Raw genomic sequence first — 21,270 nt, forward strand, 5'->3', positions numbered from 1 at the left:
AAAAGCTCATTTAGGAACGACATGAACATACTGGGTAGGTAGCTGTTTATCAGTAAATATCTCCCCTGAGAATAAGAATAGCCACAGCTTAGTAAATTGAGTACTTCCTTGTATGGTTAGTGTACTGGAAACTCCTCACAAGAATCTGCTTTGTGGTGAAGGAAGAGAGATAAAAGCTCATATAAGAACTACACTTATGAAGGTCTAGGCAACTGTGTATAAGGGAGTATCCCTTCTGAGAATAAGAACAGCTGGAATTTGTTAAGGTAATTAGATCGAGGAAAAGTTAATGTACACGAAACTCCTCTGAAGAATATGATTTGTGCTGAGGGAAGAGAGATAAAGCTCATTTAGGAACGAAATGATCATACTGGGTAGTTAGCTGTTTATCAGGAAATATCTACCCAGAGATTAAGAATAGCAGTACCTTTGTAAAATAAGTACTTCCTGGTATGGATAATGTTCTGGAAACTCCTCAAAAGAATCTTCTTTGTGGTGAGGAAACAGAGAAAAAAATCATTTGCCAACTACACTTAGGAAGGTGGAAATGTAGCTGTATATAAGGGAATTTCACTTCTGATAATAAGAATAGCAGTAGCTTAGTAAATTTATTACTTCCTGGTATGGTTAATGTACTGGAAACTCCTCAAAATAATCTGCTTTGTGGTGAGGTAACAGAGAAAAAAGCTCATTTGTAAACTACGCATATGAACGTGGTAGGCAGCTGTATATCATGGAGTATCCCTTCTGAGAATAAGAACAGCTGGAGCTTGTTAAGGTAATTAGATGGAGGAAAGGTTAATGTACTGGAAACTCCTCAAAAGAATCTGATTCGTTGTGAGGGAAGTGAGATAAAAGCTCATTTAAGAATGACATGAACATACAGGGTAGGTAGCTGTTTAGCACTAAATATCTCCCCTATGAATATGAATATCAGTAGCTTAGTAAATTTCGTACTTCCTGGTATGGTTAATGTATTGGAAACTCCTCAAAAGAATCTGCATTTTGGTGAGGGAATAGAGATAAAAGCTCATTTTGGAACTACACTTACGAAGGTGGTATGCAGCTGTATATCAGGCAATATCCGTTCTGATGATAAGAATAGCTGTTGCTTGTTATGGTAAGTAGTTCATGGAAAGGTTAATGTACTGGAAACTCCGGAAAAGAATCTGATTTGTGGTGAGGGAACAGAGATAAAAGCTCATTTAGCAACTACACTTACGAAGTTGCTAGGCAGCTGTATATTAGGTAGGATCCCTTCGGAGAATACGAACAGCTGGAACTTGTTAAGGTAATTAGATCGAGGAAAGGTTAATGTACTGGAAACTCCTCAAAAGAATCTGATTTTTGGTGAGGTAAAAGAGATAAAAGCTCATTTAGGAATGACATGAACATAGTGGGTAGGTAGCTGTTTATCAGTAAATATCTCCCCTGAGATTAAGAATAGCAGTAACTATGTAAATTAAGTACTTCCTTGTATGGTTAATGTACTTGAAACTCCTCAAAAGAATCTTTGTGGTGAGGGAAGAGAGATAAAATCTCATTTATGAACTACACTTACGAAGGTGGTAGGCAGCTGTATATCAGGCAATATCCCTACTGAGAATAAGAACAGCTGGAGCTTGTTAAGGTATTTTAATCAAGGAAAGGTTAATGTACTGGAAACTCCTCAGAAGACTCTGATTTGTGGTGACGGAAGAAAGATTAAAGCTCATTTAGAAACTACACTTACGAATGGAGTAGGCAGATGTATATCATGCAATATCCCTTCTGATAATAAGAACGGCTGTTGCTTGTGAAGGTAAGTAGTTCGTGGAAAGGTCAATGTACTGGAAACTCCTCAAAAGAAACTGCTTTCTCGTGAGGAAACAGAGAAAAAACGCTCATTTAGGAACTACACTCACGATGGTGGTAGGCAGCTGTATATTAGGGAGTATCCCTTCTGAGAATAAGAACAACTGGAGCTTTTTAAGGTAAGTACTTCGTGGAATGGTTAATGTACTGGAAACTCCTCAAAAGGATCTGCTTTGTGTTGAGGGAAAAGAGAAGGAATCTCATTTAGGAACTACATGAACATACTCGGTAGGTAACTGTATTTCAGTAAATATCTCCTCTGAGAATAAGAATAGGTGTAGCTTTGTAAATTACGTATACCTTGAAATGGATAATGTACTGGGAACTCCTCAAAAGAATCTGCTTTGTGGTGAGCGAAGAGGGATGAAAGCTCCTTCAGACCTACAAGGAACGGGGTTGCCAGCTGTATATCAGGGAATATCCCTTCTAGATTAAGAACAGCAGTTGCTTGTCAAGGTAAGTAGTTCCTGGAAAGGTTAATGTACTGGAATCTCCTCAAAATAATCTGCTTTGTGGTGAGGGAAGAGACATGAATGCTCATTTACTTACTCCATGAACATACTGAGCAAATAACTGTATATCAGTAAATATCTGCTCTGACAATAAGAATAGCAGTATCTTAGTAAATAAAGTACTTCCTGGAAGGGTTAATGTACTTGAAACTCCTCAAAAGAATTTGCTTTGTGGTGAGGGAAGAGAGATGAAAGCTCTTTTAAGAACTACACTTACGAACGGGGTTGGCAGCTGTATATCAGTGACTATCCCTTCTGGTTTAAGAACAACTCTTGCTTGTTAAAGTAAGTAGTTCGTGGAAAGGTTAATGTACTGATATCTCCCAAAAAGAATCTGGTTTGTGGTGAGGGAAGAGAGATGAAAGCACATTTAGTAACTACATGAACATACTGCGTAGGTAATTGTAAATCAGTAAATATCTCCTCTGAGAATAAGAATACCAGTAGCTTGGTGAATTAAGTACTTCTTGGTATGGTTAATATATTGTAAACTCCTCAGAAGAATCTGTTTCGTGGTGAGGGAAGGGAGATGTAAGCTCATTTAGGAACTACATGAACATACTAGGGAGGTAACAGTATATCAGTACATATCTCCTCTGAAAATAAGAATAGCTGTAGCTTAGTAAATTAAGTACTTCTTGGCATTGTTAATGTACAGGAAACTCTTCAAAAGAAACTGGTTTGTGGTGAGGGAAGAGAGATGAAATGTGATTTATGAACTATGCTTACAAAAGTGTTAGCAGTTGTATATCAGGGAATATCCCTTCTAGATTAAGAACAGCAGTTGTTTGTTAAGTAAAGTAATTCGTGGAAAGTTTATTGTACTGGAATCTACTCAAAAGAATCTGCTTTGTGGTCAGGGAAGAGAGATGAAAGCTCATTTAAGAACTACATTAACATACTGGGTAGGTGACTGTATATCAGTAAATATCTCCTCTGAGAATAAGAATAGCTTAGTAAAGTAAGTACTTCTTGGAATGGTTAATGTACTGGAAATTCCCGAAAGAATCTGCTTCTCAGTAATGGAAGAGAGAAAAAATCGATTTTAGGAACTACATGAACATACTGGGTCGGTAACTCTATATCAGTAAATACCTCCTCTGAGAACAAGAATAGCAGTAGCTTACTAAATTAATTACTTCTTGGAATGGTTAATGTACTGGGAACACCTCAAAAGAATCTGGTTGTTCGTGAGGGAAGAGAGATGAAATCTCATTTAGGAACTTTATGAACATGGTGGGTAGGAAACTGTACATCAGTATATATCTCCTCTTCGAATAAGAATAGCAGTAGCTTAGTAAATTAAGTACTTCTTGGAGTGGTTAATGTACTGGAAATTCCACAAAAGAATCTGGTTGGTTGTGAGGGAAGTGAGAAAAACTATTTTAGGAACTACATGAACATACTGGGTAGGTAACTGTATATCAGTAAATATCTTCTCTGAGAATAAGAATAGCAGTAGCTTAGTAAATTAAGCCCTTCTTGGAAAGGTTAATGTATTGGAATCTCAACAATAGAATCTACTTTGTGGTAAGGGAAAATAAATTAAAGCTCATTAAGAACTACATAATCGTACTGGGTACGTAACTGTGTATCAGTAAATATCTCCTCTGAGAATAAGAATAGCAGTAGCTTAGTAAATTAAGTACTTCTTGGAATGGTTAATGTACTGGAAACCCCTCAAAAGAATCTGGTTGGTGGTGAGGGAAGAGAGATGTAAGCTCAATAATAACGACATGAACATACTGGGTAGGTAACTGTCTAACAGTAAATATCTCCTCTGATAATAAGAATAGCAGTAGCTTAGTAAATTAAGTACTTCTTGGCATGGTTAATGTACTCAAAACTCCTCAAAATAATCTGGTTGGTGGTGAGGGAAGAGAGATGAAAGGTCATTTAGGAACGACATGAACACACACTATAGGTAACTGTATTTCCGTAAATATCTCCTCTGAGAATGAGAATACCAGTAGATTAGTAAATTAAGTACTTCTCGGAATGGATAATGTACTGGAAACCCCTCAAAAGAATCTGGATGTTGGTGAGCGAAGAGAGATGAAAGCTCATGTAGGAACTAAATGAATATACAGGATAGGTAACTGTATATAATTATATAATTCCTCTGAGAATATGAATAGCAGTAGCTTGGTAAATTAATTACTTCTTGGAATGGATAATGTACTGGAAACTCCTCAAATGAATCTGGTTGTTGGTGAGGAAAGAGGGAAGAAAGGCCATTTAGGAACGACATGAACAGACTGGGTATGTAACTGTATATCAGTAAATATCTCCTATGAGAATAAGAATAGCAGTAGCTTAGTAAATTAAGTACTTCTTGCAATGGTTAATGTACTGGAAACTCCTCAAGAAAGCTCATTTAGGAACTACATGAACATACTGGGTACGTAACTGTCCATCAGTAAATATCTCAGAAAATTAAGTACTTCTTGGAAAGGTTAATGTACTTGAAACCCCTCAATAGAATCTGCTTTGTGGTGAGGGAATAGAGATGAAAGCTCATATAGGAACTACATGAACATACTGTGTATGTAACGTTATATTAGTAAATAACTCCTCTGAGAATAAGAATAGCAGTAGCTTAGTAAATTAAGTACTTCTTGGTTTGGATAATATACTGGGAACTCCTCAAAAGATACCGGATGGTGCTGAGGGAAAAGTGATGAAAGCTCATGTAGGAACTATAAGAACATACTGTGTAGATAACTGTATATCACTAAATATCTGCTCTGAGAATAAGAAAAGCAGTAGCTTTTTAAATTATTTACTTCATGGTAAGGTTAATGTATTGGAAACTCCTGAAAAGAATCTGCTGTTTGGTGAGGGAAGAGAGATGAAAGCTCAAATAGGAACTATTCTTGTGAACCGGGTAGGCAGCTGTATATCAGGGAATTTCCTTTGTAGATTAAGAACAGCTGTTGCTTGCTAAGGTAAGTAGTTCATGGAATGTTTAATGTACTGGAAACTCCTCAAAAGAATTTGTGTTTTGGTGCGGGAAGAGAGATGAAAGCTCATTTAGGAACTACATGAACATACTAGGTTGGTAACTGTATATCAATAAGTATCTCCTCTAAGAATAAGAACAGTAGGAGCTTAGTAAATTACGTACATCTTGGAATGGATAATGTACTGGAAACTCCTCCAAAGAATCTGCTTTGTATTGAAGGAAGAGACTTGCGAGCTCATTAAGACCTACATTTAGAAACGGGGTTGCCAGATGTATATCAGGGAATATCCCTTGTAGAATCAGAACAGCTGTTGTTTGTTAATGTAAGTAGTTGGTGGAAAGTTTAATGTACTGGAAACTCCTCAAAAGAATCTGCTTTGTGGTGAGGGAAGAGAGATGAAATCTCATTTAGGACCTACACTTATGAACTGGGATCGTAGCTGTATATCAGGGAATATCCGTTCTAGATTAAGAACAGCTGTTGCTTGTTAAGGTAAGTAGTTCATGGAATGTTTAATGTACTGGAAACTCCTCAAAAGAATTTGTGTTTTGGTGCGGGAAGAGAGATGAAAGCTCATTTATGAACTCCAATTATGAAGGGGTTGGCAGGTGTATATCAAGGAATATCCCTTGTAGATTAAGCAAAGCTCTTCCTTGTTAAGGTAAGTAGTTCATGGAAAGGTTAATGTACTGGAAACTCCTCAAAAGAATCTGGTTTGTGTTGAAGTAAGCGAGATGAAAGGTCATTTAAAAACTACACTTACAAACGGGGTTGGCATCTGTATATCAGGAAATATCCCAAATAGATTAAGAACAGCTGTTGTTTGTTAAGGTAAGTAGTTCTTGGAAAGGTTAATGTACTGGAAACTCTTCAAAATAATCTGCTTTGTGGTGAGGGAAGAGAGATGAAAGCTCATTTACGAACTACATGATCATACTGGGAATGTAACTGTATATCAGTAAATGTCTCCTCTGAGAATAAGAATAGCAGTAGTTTAGTAAATTAAGTACTTCTTGGAACAGTTAGGGTACTGGAAACTCCTCAAAAGAATCTGGTTTGTGGTGAGGGAAGAGAGATGACAGCTCATTTAGGAACTACACTTACGAACACGGTTGGCAGCTGCATATCAGTTAATATCCCTTTTAGATTAGGAACAGCTGTTGCTTGTTAAAGGAAGTAGTTTGTGGAAAGGTTAATGTACTGGAAACTGCTCAATAGAATGTGCTGTGTGGTGAGGGAAGACAGATGAAAGGTCTTTTAGGAACTACATGTACAAACTGGGTAGGTAACTGAATATCAGTAAATATCTCCTCTGAGAATAAGAATAGCAGTATCTTAGTAAATTAAGTATTTCTTGGAATGGTTACTGTACTGGAATCTCCTCAAAAGAATCTGCTTTGGGGTGATGGAAGAGAGAAAAAAGCGATTTTACGAACTACATGATCATAGTAGGTAGGTAACTGCATATCAGCAAAAATCTCCTCTGAGAATAAGAATAGCAGTAGCTTAGTAAATTAAGTACTTATTGGAATGGTTAATGTACTGGAAAAGGCTCAACAGAATCTGCTTTGTGTTGAGGAACGAGACATGATAGCTCATTTAGGAACTACACTTACGAACGGGGTTGTCAGCTGTATATCAAGGAATATTCCTTCTAGTTTAAGAACAGCTGTTGCTTTTTAATATAATTAGTTCGTGGAAAGGTTAATCTACTGGAAACTCCTCAAATGAATCTGGTTCGTGGTGAGGGAAGAGAGATGAAAGCTCATTTAGGGAGTACATTAACATACTGGGTAGGAAACTGTATATTAGTAAATATCGCCTCTGAGATGGAGAATAGCAATAGCTTAGTAAACTAAGTACTTCTTGAAATGGTTAGAGTACTGGGAAGTCCTCAAAAGAATCTGCTTTGTGGTGAAGGAAGAGAGATGAAAGCTCATTAAAGAAGTACACTTACTAACGGGGTTTGCTTCTGTATATCTGGAAATATCCCTTCTAGATTAAGAACAGCAGTTGCTTGTAAAGGTAAATATTTCATGGAAAGGTTACTGTACTGGAAACTCCTCAAAAGAATCTGCTTTTTAGTGAGGGAAGAGAGATGAATGCTCATTTAGGAACTACATGAACATACTAGGAATATAACTGTATATCAGTAAATATCTCCTCTGAGAAAAAGAATAGCAGTAGCTTAGTAAATTAAGTACGTCTTGGAATGGTTAATGTACTGGAACCTCCTCAAAAGAATCTGCTTTGTGGTGAGGGAAGAGAGATGAAAGCTCATTTAGGAACTACACCTTCGAATGGGGTTGGCAGAGGTATATCAGGGAATATCCCTTCTATATTAAGCACAGCTCCTGCTTGTTAAGGTAAGTAGTTCGGGGAAAGGTTAATGTATGGGAAACTCCTCAAAAGAATCTGCTTTGTGGTGAGGGAAGAGAGATGCAAGCTCATTTAGGAACTACAGGAACATATTGGGTTATTAACTGTATATCAGTAAATATCTCCTCTGAGAATAAGAATAGCAGTAGCTTACTAAATTAAGTACTTTTTCGAATGGTGAATGTACAGGAATCTCCTCAAAAGAATCTGCTTTGTGCTGAGGGAATAGAGATGAAAGCTCATTGAAGAACTCCACTAACGTTCAGGGTTGGCAGCTCATTTAGGAACTACATGAACATACTTGTTAGGTAACTGTATATCTGTAAATATCACTTCTGAAGTAAGAATACCAGTAGCCAAGTAAATTATGTACTTCTTGGAATGGTTAATGTACTGGAAACTCCTCAAAAGAATCTGCTTTGTGTTGAAGGAAGAGAGAAGGAATCTCATTTAGGAACTACATGAACATACTGGGTAGGTAACTGTATATCCGTAAATATCTCCTCTGAAAATAAGAATAGTTGTAGCTTAGTAAATTACGTATACCTTGGAATGGATAATGTACTGGGAACTCCTGAAAAGAATCTGCTTTGTGGTGAGGGAAGAGAGATGAAAGCTCCTTAAGACCTACACTTAGGAACGGGGTTGTCAGCTGTATATCAGGGAATATCCCTTCTAGATTAAGAACAGCTGTTGCTTGTTAAGGTAAGAAGTTCGTGGAAAGATTAATGTACTGGATACTCCTCAAAAGAATGCCATTTGTGGTGAAGTAAGCGAGATGAAAACTCATTTAGGAACTACACTTTCGAACAGGGTTGGCAGCAGTATATCAGAGAATATCCCTTTTAGATTAAGAACAGCTGTTGCTTGTTAAGATAAGGACTTCGTGGAAAGGTTAATGTACTGGAAAGACCTCAAAAGAATCTGCTTTTTGGTGAGGGAATAGAGATGAAGCTCCTTTAGGAACTACATGAACATACTTGGTAGGTAACTGTATATCAGTAAATATGTACTCTGAGAATAAGAATAGCAGTAGCGTAGTAAATTAAGTACTTCTTGGAATGGTTAATGTACTGGAAACTCCTTCAAAGAATGTGCTTTGTAGTTAAAGAAGAGAGATGAAAGCTCCTTTAGGAACTACATGAACATACTGGGCAGGTAAATATATATCAGTAAATATCTCCTCTGAGTTAAAGAATAGCAGTATCGTAGTAAATTAAGTACTTCTTGGAATGGTTAATGCACTGAAACTCCTCAAATAATCTGATTTGTGGTGAGAGAAGAGAGATGAAATCTCCTTTAAAAACTATATGAACATACTGGGTAGGTAACTGTATATCAGGAAATATCTCCTCTGAGAATAAGAATAGCAGTAGCTTAGTAAATTAAGTACTTCTTGGAGTGGTTAATGTACTGGAAACTCCTCAAAAGAATTTGCTTTGTGGTGAGGGAAGAGAGAAAAACGCTCATTTAGGAAGTACATGAACATACTGGGTAGGTAACTGTATATCAGTAAATGTCTTCTCTGAGAATAAGAATAGCAGTAGCTTAGTAAATTAAGTACTTCTTCGAATGGTTAATGTACTTGTCACTCCACAAAAGAATCTGCTTTGTGGTGAGGGAAGAGAGATGGAAGTTCATTTAGGAACTACATAAAAATACTGTGTAGGTAAGTGTATATCAGTAAGTAGAAACTCCTCAAAAGAATCTGCTTTGTGGTGGGGAAGAGAGATGAAAGCTCATTTAGAACTACACTTATGAACGGGGTTGGCAGCTGTATATCAGGTAATATCTTTTCTAGACTAAGAACAGATGTTGCTAGTTAAATTAAGCACTTCTTGGAACGGTTAATGTACTAGAAAATCCTCAAAAGAATCTGGTTGGTGCTGAGGGAAGAGAGATGAATGCTCATTTAGGAACTACATGAACATACTGGGTAGGTAACTGTATATCATCAAATACCTCTCTGAGAATAAGAATAGCAATATCTTATAAATTAAGTACTTCTTGCTATGGTTAATGTACTGGAAACTCCTCAAAAGAATCTCCTTTGTGGTGATGGAAGAGAGATAAAGCTCATTTAGGTACTTCATGAACATCCTGGGAACATAACTGTATATCAGTAAATATATCCTCTGAGAATAAGAATAGAAGTAGCTTAGTAAATTACGTACTTCTTGCTATGGTTAATGTACTTGCAACTCCTCAAAAGAATCTGTTTTGTGTTGAGGGAAGAGAGATGAAAGCTCATTTATGAACCACATGAACATACTGGGTAGGTTACTGTATATCAGTAAATATCTCCTCTGAGAATAAGAATAACAGTAGCTTAGTAAATTAAGTAAGTCTCGGAATTGTTAATGTACTGGAAACTCCTCAAAAGAATCTGCTTTGTGTTGAGGGAAGAGAGATGAAAGCTCATTTATGAACTACATGAACATACTGGGTAGGTAACTGTATATCAGTAAATATCTCCTCTGAGAATAAGAATAGCAGTAGCTTTGTAAATTAATTACTTCTTGGAATAGTTAATGTACTGGAAGCTCTTCAAAATAATCTGCTTTGTGGTGAGGGAAGAGAGAAAAAAGAGATTTTAGGAATTACATGAACATACTGGGTAGGTAACTGTATATCAGAAAATATCTCCTCTGAGAATAAGAATAGTACTAGCTTAGTAAATTAAGTACTTCATGGAATGGTTAATGTACTGGAAACTCCTCAAAAGGATCTGCTTTTTGTTGAGGGAAGAGAGAAGAAGCTCATTTAGGAACTACTTGAACATACGGGGTAGGTAACTGTATATCAGTAAATATCTCCTCTGAGAATAAGAATAGCACTAGCTTAGTAAATTAAGTATTTCTTGGAATGGTTACTGTACTGGAAACTCCTCAATAGAATCTGCTTTGTGGTGAGGGAAGAGAGAAAAAAAGCGATTTTAGGAACTACATGATCATACTGGGTAGGTAACAGTATATCAGTAAATATCTCCTCTGATAATAAGAATAGCAGTAGTTTAGTAAGTTAAGTACTTCTTGGAATGGTTAATGTACTGGAAACTCCTCAAAGGAATCTGGTTTGTGGTGAGAGAAGAGACATGAAAGCTCATTTAGGAAGTACACTGAGGAACGGGGTTGACAGCTGTATATAGGGGAATATCCCTTCTATATTATGAATAGCTGTTGCTTGTTATGGTATGTAGTTTGTGGAAAGGTTAATGTACTGGAAACTCCTCAACAGAATCTGCTTGATAGAGCCCTATCTGAGCTCCCTCTGACATCGCAGTTTTCTCACCCCATAGAAACCTTTACCCCTAGATAGACAGCCAAAGTAAGTTCTAACAGTACAGGAATTCTGACAGGGAAGGAAAAATCGACTTTGGTGCTCTGAAAACATAGATTTGAGCTCCGGGCGGTGTCCTGCCACTGTCCTAGATCGGGCACCCGTACAGCACCTGGCACAGCAACCCGCACTCCCTGCGGCTAAAGTCCACAGCGTAGACCAGGGAGAAATTCTCCAGACAGCGGCTGAGCTTGGACGACCTGACATTGCAAAGAAAGCGTGAGTAACCCACAAATGATATTCTCACTTGCGCCCTCAGAGAACCTTCTGGAAGGCATCCCTGCCCCCACTGCCATAGCAAAGCGCCATCTTTGCCACTGGCTCACCTTGCTTTCATGGTCTCTGCTGAGAAGTCTGGGGTAATTATGATTGCTTTTCCTTTATATGTGATTGTTTCCTTTGCCCTAACAGCTTTGAGTATTTTTTCCTTGAACTCTGCTGAAGCTGTTTTGATCACAATGTGTCGGTGGGATGTCCTATTCTGGTCTGGTCGATTTGGGGTTCTAAATGCTTCTTGTATCTGTATAGGCCTTTATTTCTGGATATTTGGGAAGTTCTCAGTTAATATTCTGTTAAATAGGTTGCCTATGCCATTAACCTCTTTCTCCAAGTTTTCCTCAATACCTATTATCCTTAAATTGGGCTTCCTGATCATGTCTTGAATCTCCTGTAGCGATCTGTTTTGTTGATTGGACTAGATTTGTATTGATTTTTTATCTTTCTCCATAGAGTCTAAGGAATCTTCAGCTCCCGAAATTCGATCCTCTGCTTCAGTTAGTCGGGACTGTAGGCTAGTTACTTGATTTCGAATCGCTTTTGCTTCTGACTGGTCTTTCCTGATAATTTCCATGTCATTTCTTAGGTCTTGTATGGACTTCTCTACTTCATTAACTTCATTACTTTGGTTTTGAGAGTTGTCTCTCAAATCTTTAAGCTGGTTAGCTATCTTTTCATTTGACTCTTGAAGTTCATTTATCTTTCTATTTGTGGATGCCATGAAATTCTCCATTAATTTTTGCTTTGCCTCCTCACGCTCTAGAATAATTGACTGAAGAGATTTGAACTTTTCATTTATCATGTTTATCAGTAGACTTTGTAGAGCATTTTGAGGGTTCTCTTCTATGTCTGTGATTGACTGCTCTGCTTCCTGCTTGTTTTGAGTGGGAGATAAGACTTCATTGTTTGCCATCTTTCTTGTGTTTCTTCTGCCCATTTGAATTGGGGATGCCAGTCTACCAGCACCTGTGAGCACCCTTTAAGACCCAATGCAGCCGTTACCAGGCACTGTTGTGTAAATCTTACAAGTTCACAATTATGTACAGATAACCTGTATACCTGTCTATAAAATTAGATTTGGTGTTCCTAAAGAATACAATCTCAATATAACAACTGATCCTGGGCCCTGTATTCAGTAGTTACTTATTTACTGTTACAACCCTATACGCAATTCTTGTTTTTATATTAAGATCTTTTAGGACTGGCTTTCTCTATGAACACCTTTGATTCACTCTTATATAAGCTGGGATACCCTCTATCCAATAACCAGGAATCATTGGAGACTGGAGGTCCAGGCAGTAAGTCAGGAGGGTATGTTGGAGGTAGTAAATAGAATAGAGTAAAATGTATTGGGGAGGTTAGGTGGTGATTTTGGTTTAGTTTCAGTGACGTGGAAGTGTCGAGAAGAGTAGAATAAGTAGAGAGAATAAGGTTGCAATGATAGATAATGGAGAGTTAGCAGAAAAGAGTGGAGGTGTTCTTCATAGGAAAGTAAGTTTTAAAGAAAGAGAACGCAGAGAGAGAAATAAAGTAAAAGTAGTGTGAGACAGACGCACACAACAGAGAAAAATTATTTAAAAGAGAAGATAAAATAAAAAGGAAAAAAAAAATAAATCAGCAAAGGAACAAGCCAAACAAACAGAAAAGAAAAAAAAACTTGATAAAACAAACTGGTCAAAATAGAAAACATGGGAAAAAAGAAAAAAAAAAGACGACGTTCCCGAATTGAAAAAAATTTTTTTTTTTTTAAGTTTAAGAAATGTTGAAAAGATAAAGAAAAAAAATGGACTCTTCTTTTTGGGTCGTGTTTCCCCAGTCTCTGGTTTCCTTATGATGGTCTGCAGTCTATATTCCTGATTTTCTGGGTTTGGCAGAATTCAGCTTGCTCCTCTGTCTGCCTGCCTTTGAATAGGCATTGAACTCAGCAGGGAGTGGCGCCTCTGGCCGGTTTTACCAAGCTGAGAGGTGCTTGCCTGTGCAAGGCTTCTGCCTCCTGCACTGGGCGGCCTCCTTCATGGAGGTGGCTTTGGAAAGCAGCTCCTTTTCGGTCTTCCTCTGAGACGGGACTGTTTAACTGTCTCAGGTTCCTCCGTCTGGTGATTCCCTGCATCTGGGAGCTGGTGTCTGTTATCACTTTAAATTTAGAAGTTCCGGTGGGCTGGGCAGGGCACCTCTGGCTAAGCTGAGGCCCAGGGCACGTCTCCAGGCTGGGCAGGGGAGGTTCTCCTGGGCGGAGCTGGCTCTCGCAGATTGGTCCCTCTTGCCCTTTTCAAAGATGGCTAATTTGACCTCACTTTTCCCAGGCCGGCTTTAGTTCCAATCTGGTCTGACCCTATGCCAGTGGCAAAGATGGCGCTTTGCTCTGGTGGTGGGGGCAGGGCTGCCATGTCAGAAGAGTTGCTCTGTGGTCGCGAGTAAGAGTATCTTTCCTGGGTACTCACGCTTTCTCGGCGATTTCAGGTCATCCAAAGGTGCCGGCTGGTCCCCGCTGCATGCTTTAACTCCGTGGAGTGTGGGTTGCTGTGATGGGCACTGTGCCGGTTCCACCAACACTGGCGTGGCTGTGGGAGTGAATGGTTAATGTACTGGAAACTCCTCAAAAGAATCGGCGTTGTGGTGAGGGAAGAGAGATGAAAGCTTATTTACAAACTACACTTACGAACGGGGTTGGCAGCAGTATATCAGGGAATACCCTTTCTAGATTAAGAACAGCTGTGGCTTGTTAAGGTAAATAGTTTGTGGAAAGGTTAATGTACTGGAAACTACTCAAAAGAATCTGGTTGGTGGTGAGGGAAGAATGAAGAAACCTCATTTAGGAACTACATGATCATACTGGGCAGGAAACTGTATATCAGTAAATATCTCCTCTGAGAATAAGAATAGCAGTAGCTTAGTAAATTAAGTACTTCATGAAATGTTTAATGTACTAGAAACTCCTCAAAAGAATCCGGTTCGTGGAGAGGGATGAGAAATGAAAGCTCATTTAGGAACAACACTTACCAACGGGGTTGACAGCTGTATATCAGGGAATATCCCTTCTAGATTAAAAACAGCTGTTGCTTGTTAAGGTAAGTAGTTCATGGAAAGGTTAATGTACTGGAAAGTACTCAAAAGAATCAGGTTGATGGTGAGGGAATAGAAATGAAAGCTCATTTAGGAAATACACTTACCAACGGGGTTGGCAGCTGTATATCAGGGAATATCCCTTCTAGATTAAGAATAGCTGTTGGTTCATAATTTAAGTAGTTAGTGGAAAGGTTAATGTACTGGAAACTCCTCAAAAGATTTTCGTTGGTCTTGAGGGAAGAGAGATGAAAGCTCATTTAAGAACTACATGAACATACTAGGTAGGTAACTGTACATCAGTAAATATCTCTTCTGAGAAGAAAAATAGGAGTAGCTTAGTAAATTAACTACTTCTTGGAATGCTTAGTGTACTGGAAGCTCCTCAAAATCATCTGCTTTTTGGTGAGGGAAGAGAGATGAAAGCTCATTTAGGAACTACACTTTCGAACGTGGTTGGCAGCTGTATATCAGGGAATATCCCTTCTAGATTAAGTACAGCTGTTGCTTGTGAAGTTAAGTAGTTTCTGGAAACCTTATTGTACTGGAAACTGCTCCAAAGAATCTGCTATGTGGTGATGGAAGAGAGATGAAAGCTCATTTAGGAACTACACTTACGAATGGGGTTGGCAGGTGTATATCAGGTAATCTCCCTTCTAGATTAAGAACAGCTGTTGCTTGTTAAGGTAAGTACTTCTTGGACTGGTTAAGCTACTGGAAACTCCTCAAAAGAATCTGCTTTGTGGTGAGGGAAGAGAGAAGAAAGCTCATTAAGAACTACATGAACATACTGGGTAGGTAACTGTATATCAGTAAATATGTCCTCTGAGAATAAGTATAGCAGTAGCTTAGTAAATTAAGTACTTCTTGGAATGGTTAATGTACTGGAAACTCCTCAAAAGATCTGTTTTGTGGTGAGGGAAGAGAGAAAAAAGCGATTTCATGAACTACATGAACATACTGTGTAGGTAACTGTATATCAGTAAATATCTCCTCTGAAAATAAGAGTACCAGTACTGGGCGCTGGCCAGGAAGGAAAAATGGACTTTGCACATCTGAAAACACAGATTCGAGCTCTAGGCGGTCGATGTCGGCCCTGGCATTCGCACATTGCCTGGTCACAGCAACCTGCACTCCAAACACATAAAGCACACAGCCGACTACCAGGCAGCAGCTGAGCACGGACGACCTGAATTCGCAGAGAAAGCGTGAGTACCCCACAAAAGATATTCTCACTCGCGCCCACAGAACATCTTCGGCAAGGCACCCCTGCCCCCACCGCCAGAGCCAAGAGCCATCTTTGCCACTGGCATAGGGTCAGACCAGATTGGAACTAAAGCGGGCCTGGGAAAAGTGAGGTCAAATTAGCCATCTTTGAAAAGGGCAAGGGGGTCCGAATAGTGAGAGCCAGCTCCGCCCAGGAGAATCCCCCCTGTCCAGGCGGGAAGCGTGCCCTGGGCCTTGGCTTAGCCACAGGGGCCACGCCCTGCCAGACGGAACTTCTAAATTTAACGTGAAAACAGCCACCAGCGGTGTCAGGGAAACACCAGATGGAGGAACCAGAGACAGTTAAACGGTCTCGTCACAGAGGAAGCCCAATTCCCAGCCTGAAAAGAAGTTGCTTTCCAAAGCCACCTCCGCCAAGGAAGTCGCTGGGCGCAAGAGGCAGAAGCCTTGCACAAGCAAGCACCTCTCACCTGTGTAAAACCGGCCTGAGGCGCCCCTCCCTGCTGAGTTCACAGCCTATCCAAAGGCAGGCTGTAAAGGCCGAGGCTCCCCAGCGGACAGAGGAGCAAGCTGAATTCTGCCAAACCCAGACAATCAGGAATATAGACTGCAGACCATCACAAGGAAACCAGAGACTGGGGGGAAGAATCCAATTTTTCTTTATCATTTCAACATTTCTTAAAATTTTTAAAAAAAAATTTTCAATTCGGAAACGTCATCGTTTTTATTTTATTTTTTTTCCATGTTCTTTATTTTTACCTGTTTGTTTTATCAAGTTTTTTTTTTTCTTTTCTGTTTGGGTTGTTCCTTTTCTGATTTATTTTTTTTTCCTTTGTATTTTATCTTCATTTTTAAATAATTTTTCTCTGTTGTGGGAATCAGTATCCCACTACTTTTACTTTATTTCTCGCTTTGTGTTCTCTTTCTTTAAAACTTACTTTCCTATGAAGAACACCTCCACTCTTTTCTGCTAACTCTCCATTATCTATCATTGCAACATTATTATCTCTAATGATTGTATTCTTCTCGACACTTCCACGTCACTGAACCCAAACCAAAATCACCACCTCCCCTCCCCAATACATTTTATTCTATTCTCTTTACTACCTCCTACTTACCCTCCTGACTTAATGCCTGGACCTCCAGTCTCCAATGACTCCTGATTATTGGATAGAGGGTATCCCAGCTTAATCCGAGTGAATCAAAGGGGTTCATAGAGAAAGCCAGTCCTAAAAGTACTTAATATAAAAACAAGAATTGCATATAGGGTAGTAACAGGAAATAAGTAACTACTGAATACAGGGCGCAGGATCAGTTGTTATGTTGAGATTGTATTCTTCAGGAACACCAAATCTAATTTTATAGACAGGTATACAGGGTATCTGCACATAATTCTGAACTTGTAAGATTTACACAACAGTACTTGGTAAGGGCTGCGTTGGGTCTTAAACGGTGCTCACAAGTGCTGGTAGACTGGCATCCCCAATTCAAGTGGGCAGAAGAAACACAAGAAAGATGGCAAATAATGAAGTCTTATCTAACACTCAAAATAAGCAGGAAGCAGAGCAGCCAATCACAGACATAGAAGATACCCTCAAAATGCTCTACAAAGTCTACTGATAAACATGATAAATGAAAAGTTCGAACCTGTTCAGTCAATAATTCTAGAGCGTGAGGAGGCAAAGCAAAAATTAATGGAGAATTTCATGGCATCCACAAATAGAAAGATAAATGAACTTCAAGAGTCAAATGAAAAGATAGCTAACCAGCTTAAAGATTTGAGGGACAGCTCCCAAAACCAAAGTGATGAAGTTAATGAAGTAAAGAAGTCCATACAAGACCTAAGAAATGACATGGAAATTATCAGGAAAGACCAGTCAGAAGCAAAAGCGATTCAAAATCAAGTAACTAGCCTACAGTCCCGACTAACTGAAGCAGAGGATCGAATTTCGGGAACTGAAGATTCCTTAGATTCCATGGAGAAAGATCAAAAATCAGTACAAATCCAGTCCAATCAACAAAACAGATCGCTACAGGAGATTCAAGACATGATCAGGAAGCCCAATTTAAGGATAATAGGTATTGAGGAAAACTTGGAGAAAGAGGTTAATGGTATAGGCAACCTATTTAACAGAATATTAGCTGAGAACTTCCCAAACATCCAGAAGGAAAGGCCTATACAGATACAAGAAGCATTTAGAACCCCAAATCGACCAGACCAGAATAGGACATCCCACCGACACATTGTGATCAAAACAGGTTCTGCAGAGTGCAAGGAAAAAATATTCAAAGCTGTTAGGGCAAAGAAAACAACCACATATAAAGGAAAAGCAATCATAATTACCCCAGACTTCTCAGCAGAGACCATGAAAGCAAGGAGAGCCTGGAATGAAATATACCAAACTCTAAATAAAAATAACTACCAACCAAGAATTCTGTACCCAGCCAAACTCTCCTTCATAGCCGAAGGTCAAATAAAAGTCTTCCACAATAAGGAAAAACTGAAACAATATATCTCCACCAAACCAGCTTTACACAAAATCCTTAAAGATGTACTATACAGGGAAAATAATCAAGATCCCAATACAGACAGAGAAATGAACCCTAATTAGTAAACATCAGATCATGTAATATAACTTCTAGATTAAGAACAGGTGATGCATGTTAAGGTAAGTAGTTCGAGGAAAGATTAATGTACTGGAAACTCCAAAGAAGAATCTGGTTGGTGGTGAGGGAAGAGAGATGAAAGCTCATTTAGGAACTCCACTTACAAACGGGGTCGGCAGCAGTATATCAGGGAATACTCCTAGATTAAGGACAGCTGTTGCTTGTTAAGGTAAGTAGTTCGTGGAAAGGTTAATGTACTGGAAATCACTCAAAATAATCTGGTTGGTGGTGAGGAAAGAGTGATGAAAGCTCATTTAGAACTACACTTACGAAAGGGGTTGGCAGCTGTATATCAGGAAATATCCCTTTTAGATTAAGAACAGCTGTTGCTTGTCAAGGTAAGTAGTTCGAGGAAAGGATAATGTACTGGAATCTCCAAAAAAGAATCTGGTGGGTGGGGAGGGAAGAGAGAGGAAAGCTCATTTAGGAACTACATGAACATACTGGGTAGGTAACTGTATATCAGTAAATATCTCCTCCGAGAATAAGAATAGCAGTAGCTTACTAAATTAAGTACTTCTTGGAATGGATAAGGTAAAGGAAACTCCTCAAAAGAATCTGCTTTGTGGTGAGGGAAGAGAAATGAAAACTCATTTAGGAACTACATGAACATACTCTGTAGGTAACTGTATATCAGTAAATATCTCCTCTAGAATAAGAATAGCAGTAGCTTAGTAAATTAAGTACTTCTTGGAATGGTTAATGTACTGGAAACTCTACAAAAGAATCTGGTTGGTGGTGAGGGAAGAGAGAAGTAAGCTCATTTAAGAACTACACTTACGAATGGGGTTGGCAGCTGTATATCAGGGAATATCCTTTCTAGATTAAGAACAGCTTGTTGCTTGTTAAGGTAAGTAGTTCTTGGAAAGGTTAATGAACTGGGAACTACTCAAAAGAATCTGCTTTGTGGGGAGTGAAGAGATATGAAATCTAATTTAGGAACTACATGAACATACTGGGTAGGTAACAGTATATCAGTAAATATCTCCTCTGAGAAAAATAATAGCAGTAGGTTAGTAAATTAATTAATTCTTGGAATGGTTAATGTACTGGAAACTCCTCAAAAGAACCTGCTTTGTGGGGAGGGAAGAGAGATGAAAGCTTATTTAGGAACTACATGAACATACTGAGTAGGTAACTGTATATCAGGAAATATCTCCTCCGAAAATAAGAATGTGAGTAGCTTACTAAATTAAGTAATTTGGAATGGTTAATGTACTGGAAACTCCTCAAAAGAATCTATTTGGTGGTGAGTGAAAACAGATGAAAACTCAGTATATCAGGGAATACTCATTCTAGATTAAGGACAGCTGTTGCTTGTTAAGGTAAGTAGTTCATGGAAAGGTTAATGTACTGGAAATCACTCAAAATAATCTGGTTGGTGGTGAGGAAAGAGTGATGAAAGCTCATTTAGAACTACACTTACGAAAGGGGTTGGCAGCTGTATAACAGGAAATATCCCTTTTAGATTAAGAACAGCTGTTCCTTGTTCAGGTACTTATTTCGTGGAAAGGTTAATGTACTGGAAACTCCTCAAAAGAATCTTCTTTGTGGTGAGGGAAGAGAGAAAAAAGTGATTGTAGGAATTACATGAACATACTGCATAGGTAACTGTATATCAGCATATATCTCCTCTGCGAATAAGAAAAGCAGTATCTTAGTAAAGTAAGTAATTCTTGGCATGGTTAATGTATTGGAAAATCCTGAAAGAATCTCCTTTGTGGTGCGGGAAGAGAGATGAAAGCTCATTTACGAACTACACTTACGAACGGGGTTGGCAGTTGTATATCATGGAATATAACTTCTAGATTAAGAACAGCTGTTGCTTGTTAAGCTAAGTCGTTCGTGAAAAGTTTAATGTACTGGAAACTCCAAAAAAGAATCTGGTTGGTGGGGAGGGAAGAGAGATGAAAGCTTATTTAGGAACTCCACTTACAAACGGGGTCGGCAGCTGTATATCAGGGAATATCCCTTCTAGATTAAGGACAGCTGTTGCTTGTTAAGATAAGTAGTTCGTGGAAAGGTTAATGTACTGGAAATCCCTCAAAAGAATCTGGTTGGTGGTGAGGAAAGAGAGATGAAATCTCATTTAGAACTACAGTTACGCAATGTGTTGGCAGCTGTATATCAGGAAATATCCCTTTTAGATTAAGAACAGCTGTTGTTTGTCAAGGTAAGTAGTTCGTGGAAAGGTTAATATACTGGGAACTCCTCAAAAGATTCTGTTTGTGGTGAGGGAAGAGAGATGAAAGCTGATTTAGGAACTACATGAACATACTAGGTAGGTAACTGTATATCAGTAAATATCTCCTCTGAGAATAAGAATAGCAGTAGCGTAGTAAATTAAGTACTTATTGGAATGGTTAATGAACTGGAAATGCCTCAAAAGAATCTGGTAGATTTTGAGGGAAGAGAGATGAAAGCTCATTTAGGAACTACATGAACATACTGGGTAGGTAACTGTATATCAGTAAATATCTCCTCTGAGAATAAGAATCGCAGTAGCATAGTAAATTAAGTACTTCTTTGAATGGTTAAAGTACTGGAAACTCCTCAAAAGAATCTGGTTTGTGGTGAGGGAAGAGAAATGAAAACTCATTTAGGAACTACATGAACATACTGTGTAGGTAACTGTATATCAGTAAATATCTCCTCTAGAATAAGAATAGCAGTAGCTTAGTAAATTAAGTACTTCTTGGAATGGTTACTGTACTGGAAACTCTAAAAAAGAATCTGGTTTTTGCTGAGGGACGAGAGATATAAGCTCATTTAGGAACTACACTTAGGAACGGGGTTGGCAGGTGTATATCAGGGAATATCCTTTCTAGATTAAGAACACCTGTTGCTTGTTAAGGTAAGTAGTTCGTGGAAAGATTAATGTACTGGGAACTACTCAAAAGAACCTGCTTTGTGGTGAGAGAAGTGATATGAAATCTAATTTAGGAACTACATGAACATACTGGGTAGGTAACTGTATATCAGTAAAT

This window comes from Perognathus longimembris, chromosome 16 (assembly GCF_023159225.1).
Source record: "Perognathus longimembris pacificus isolate PPM17 chromosome 16, ASM2315922v1, whole genome shotgun sequence".
Taxonomy (NCBI): Eukaryota; Metazoa; Chordata; class Mammalia; order Rodentia; family Heteromyidae; genus Perognathus; species Perognathus longimembris.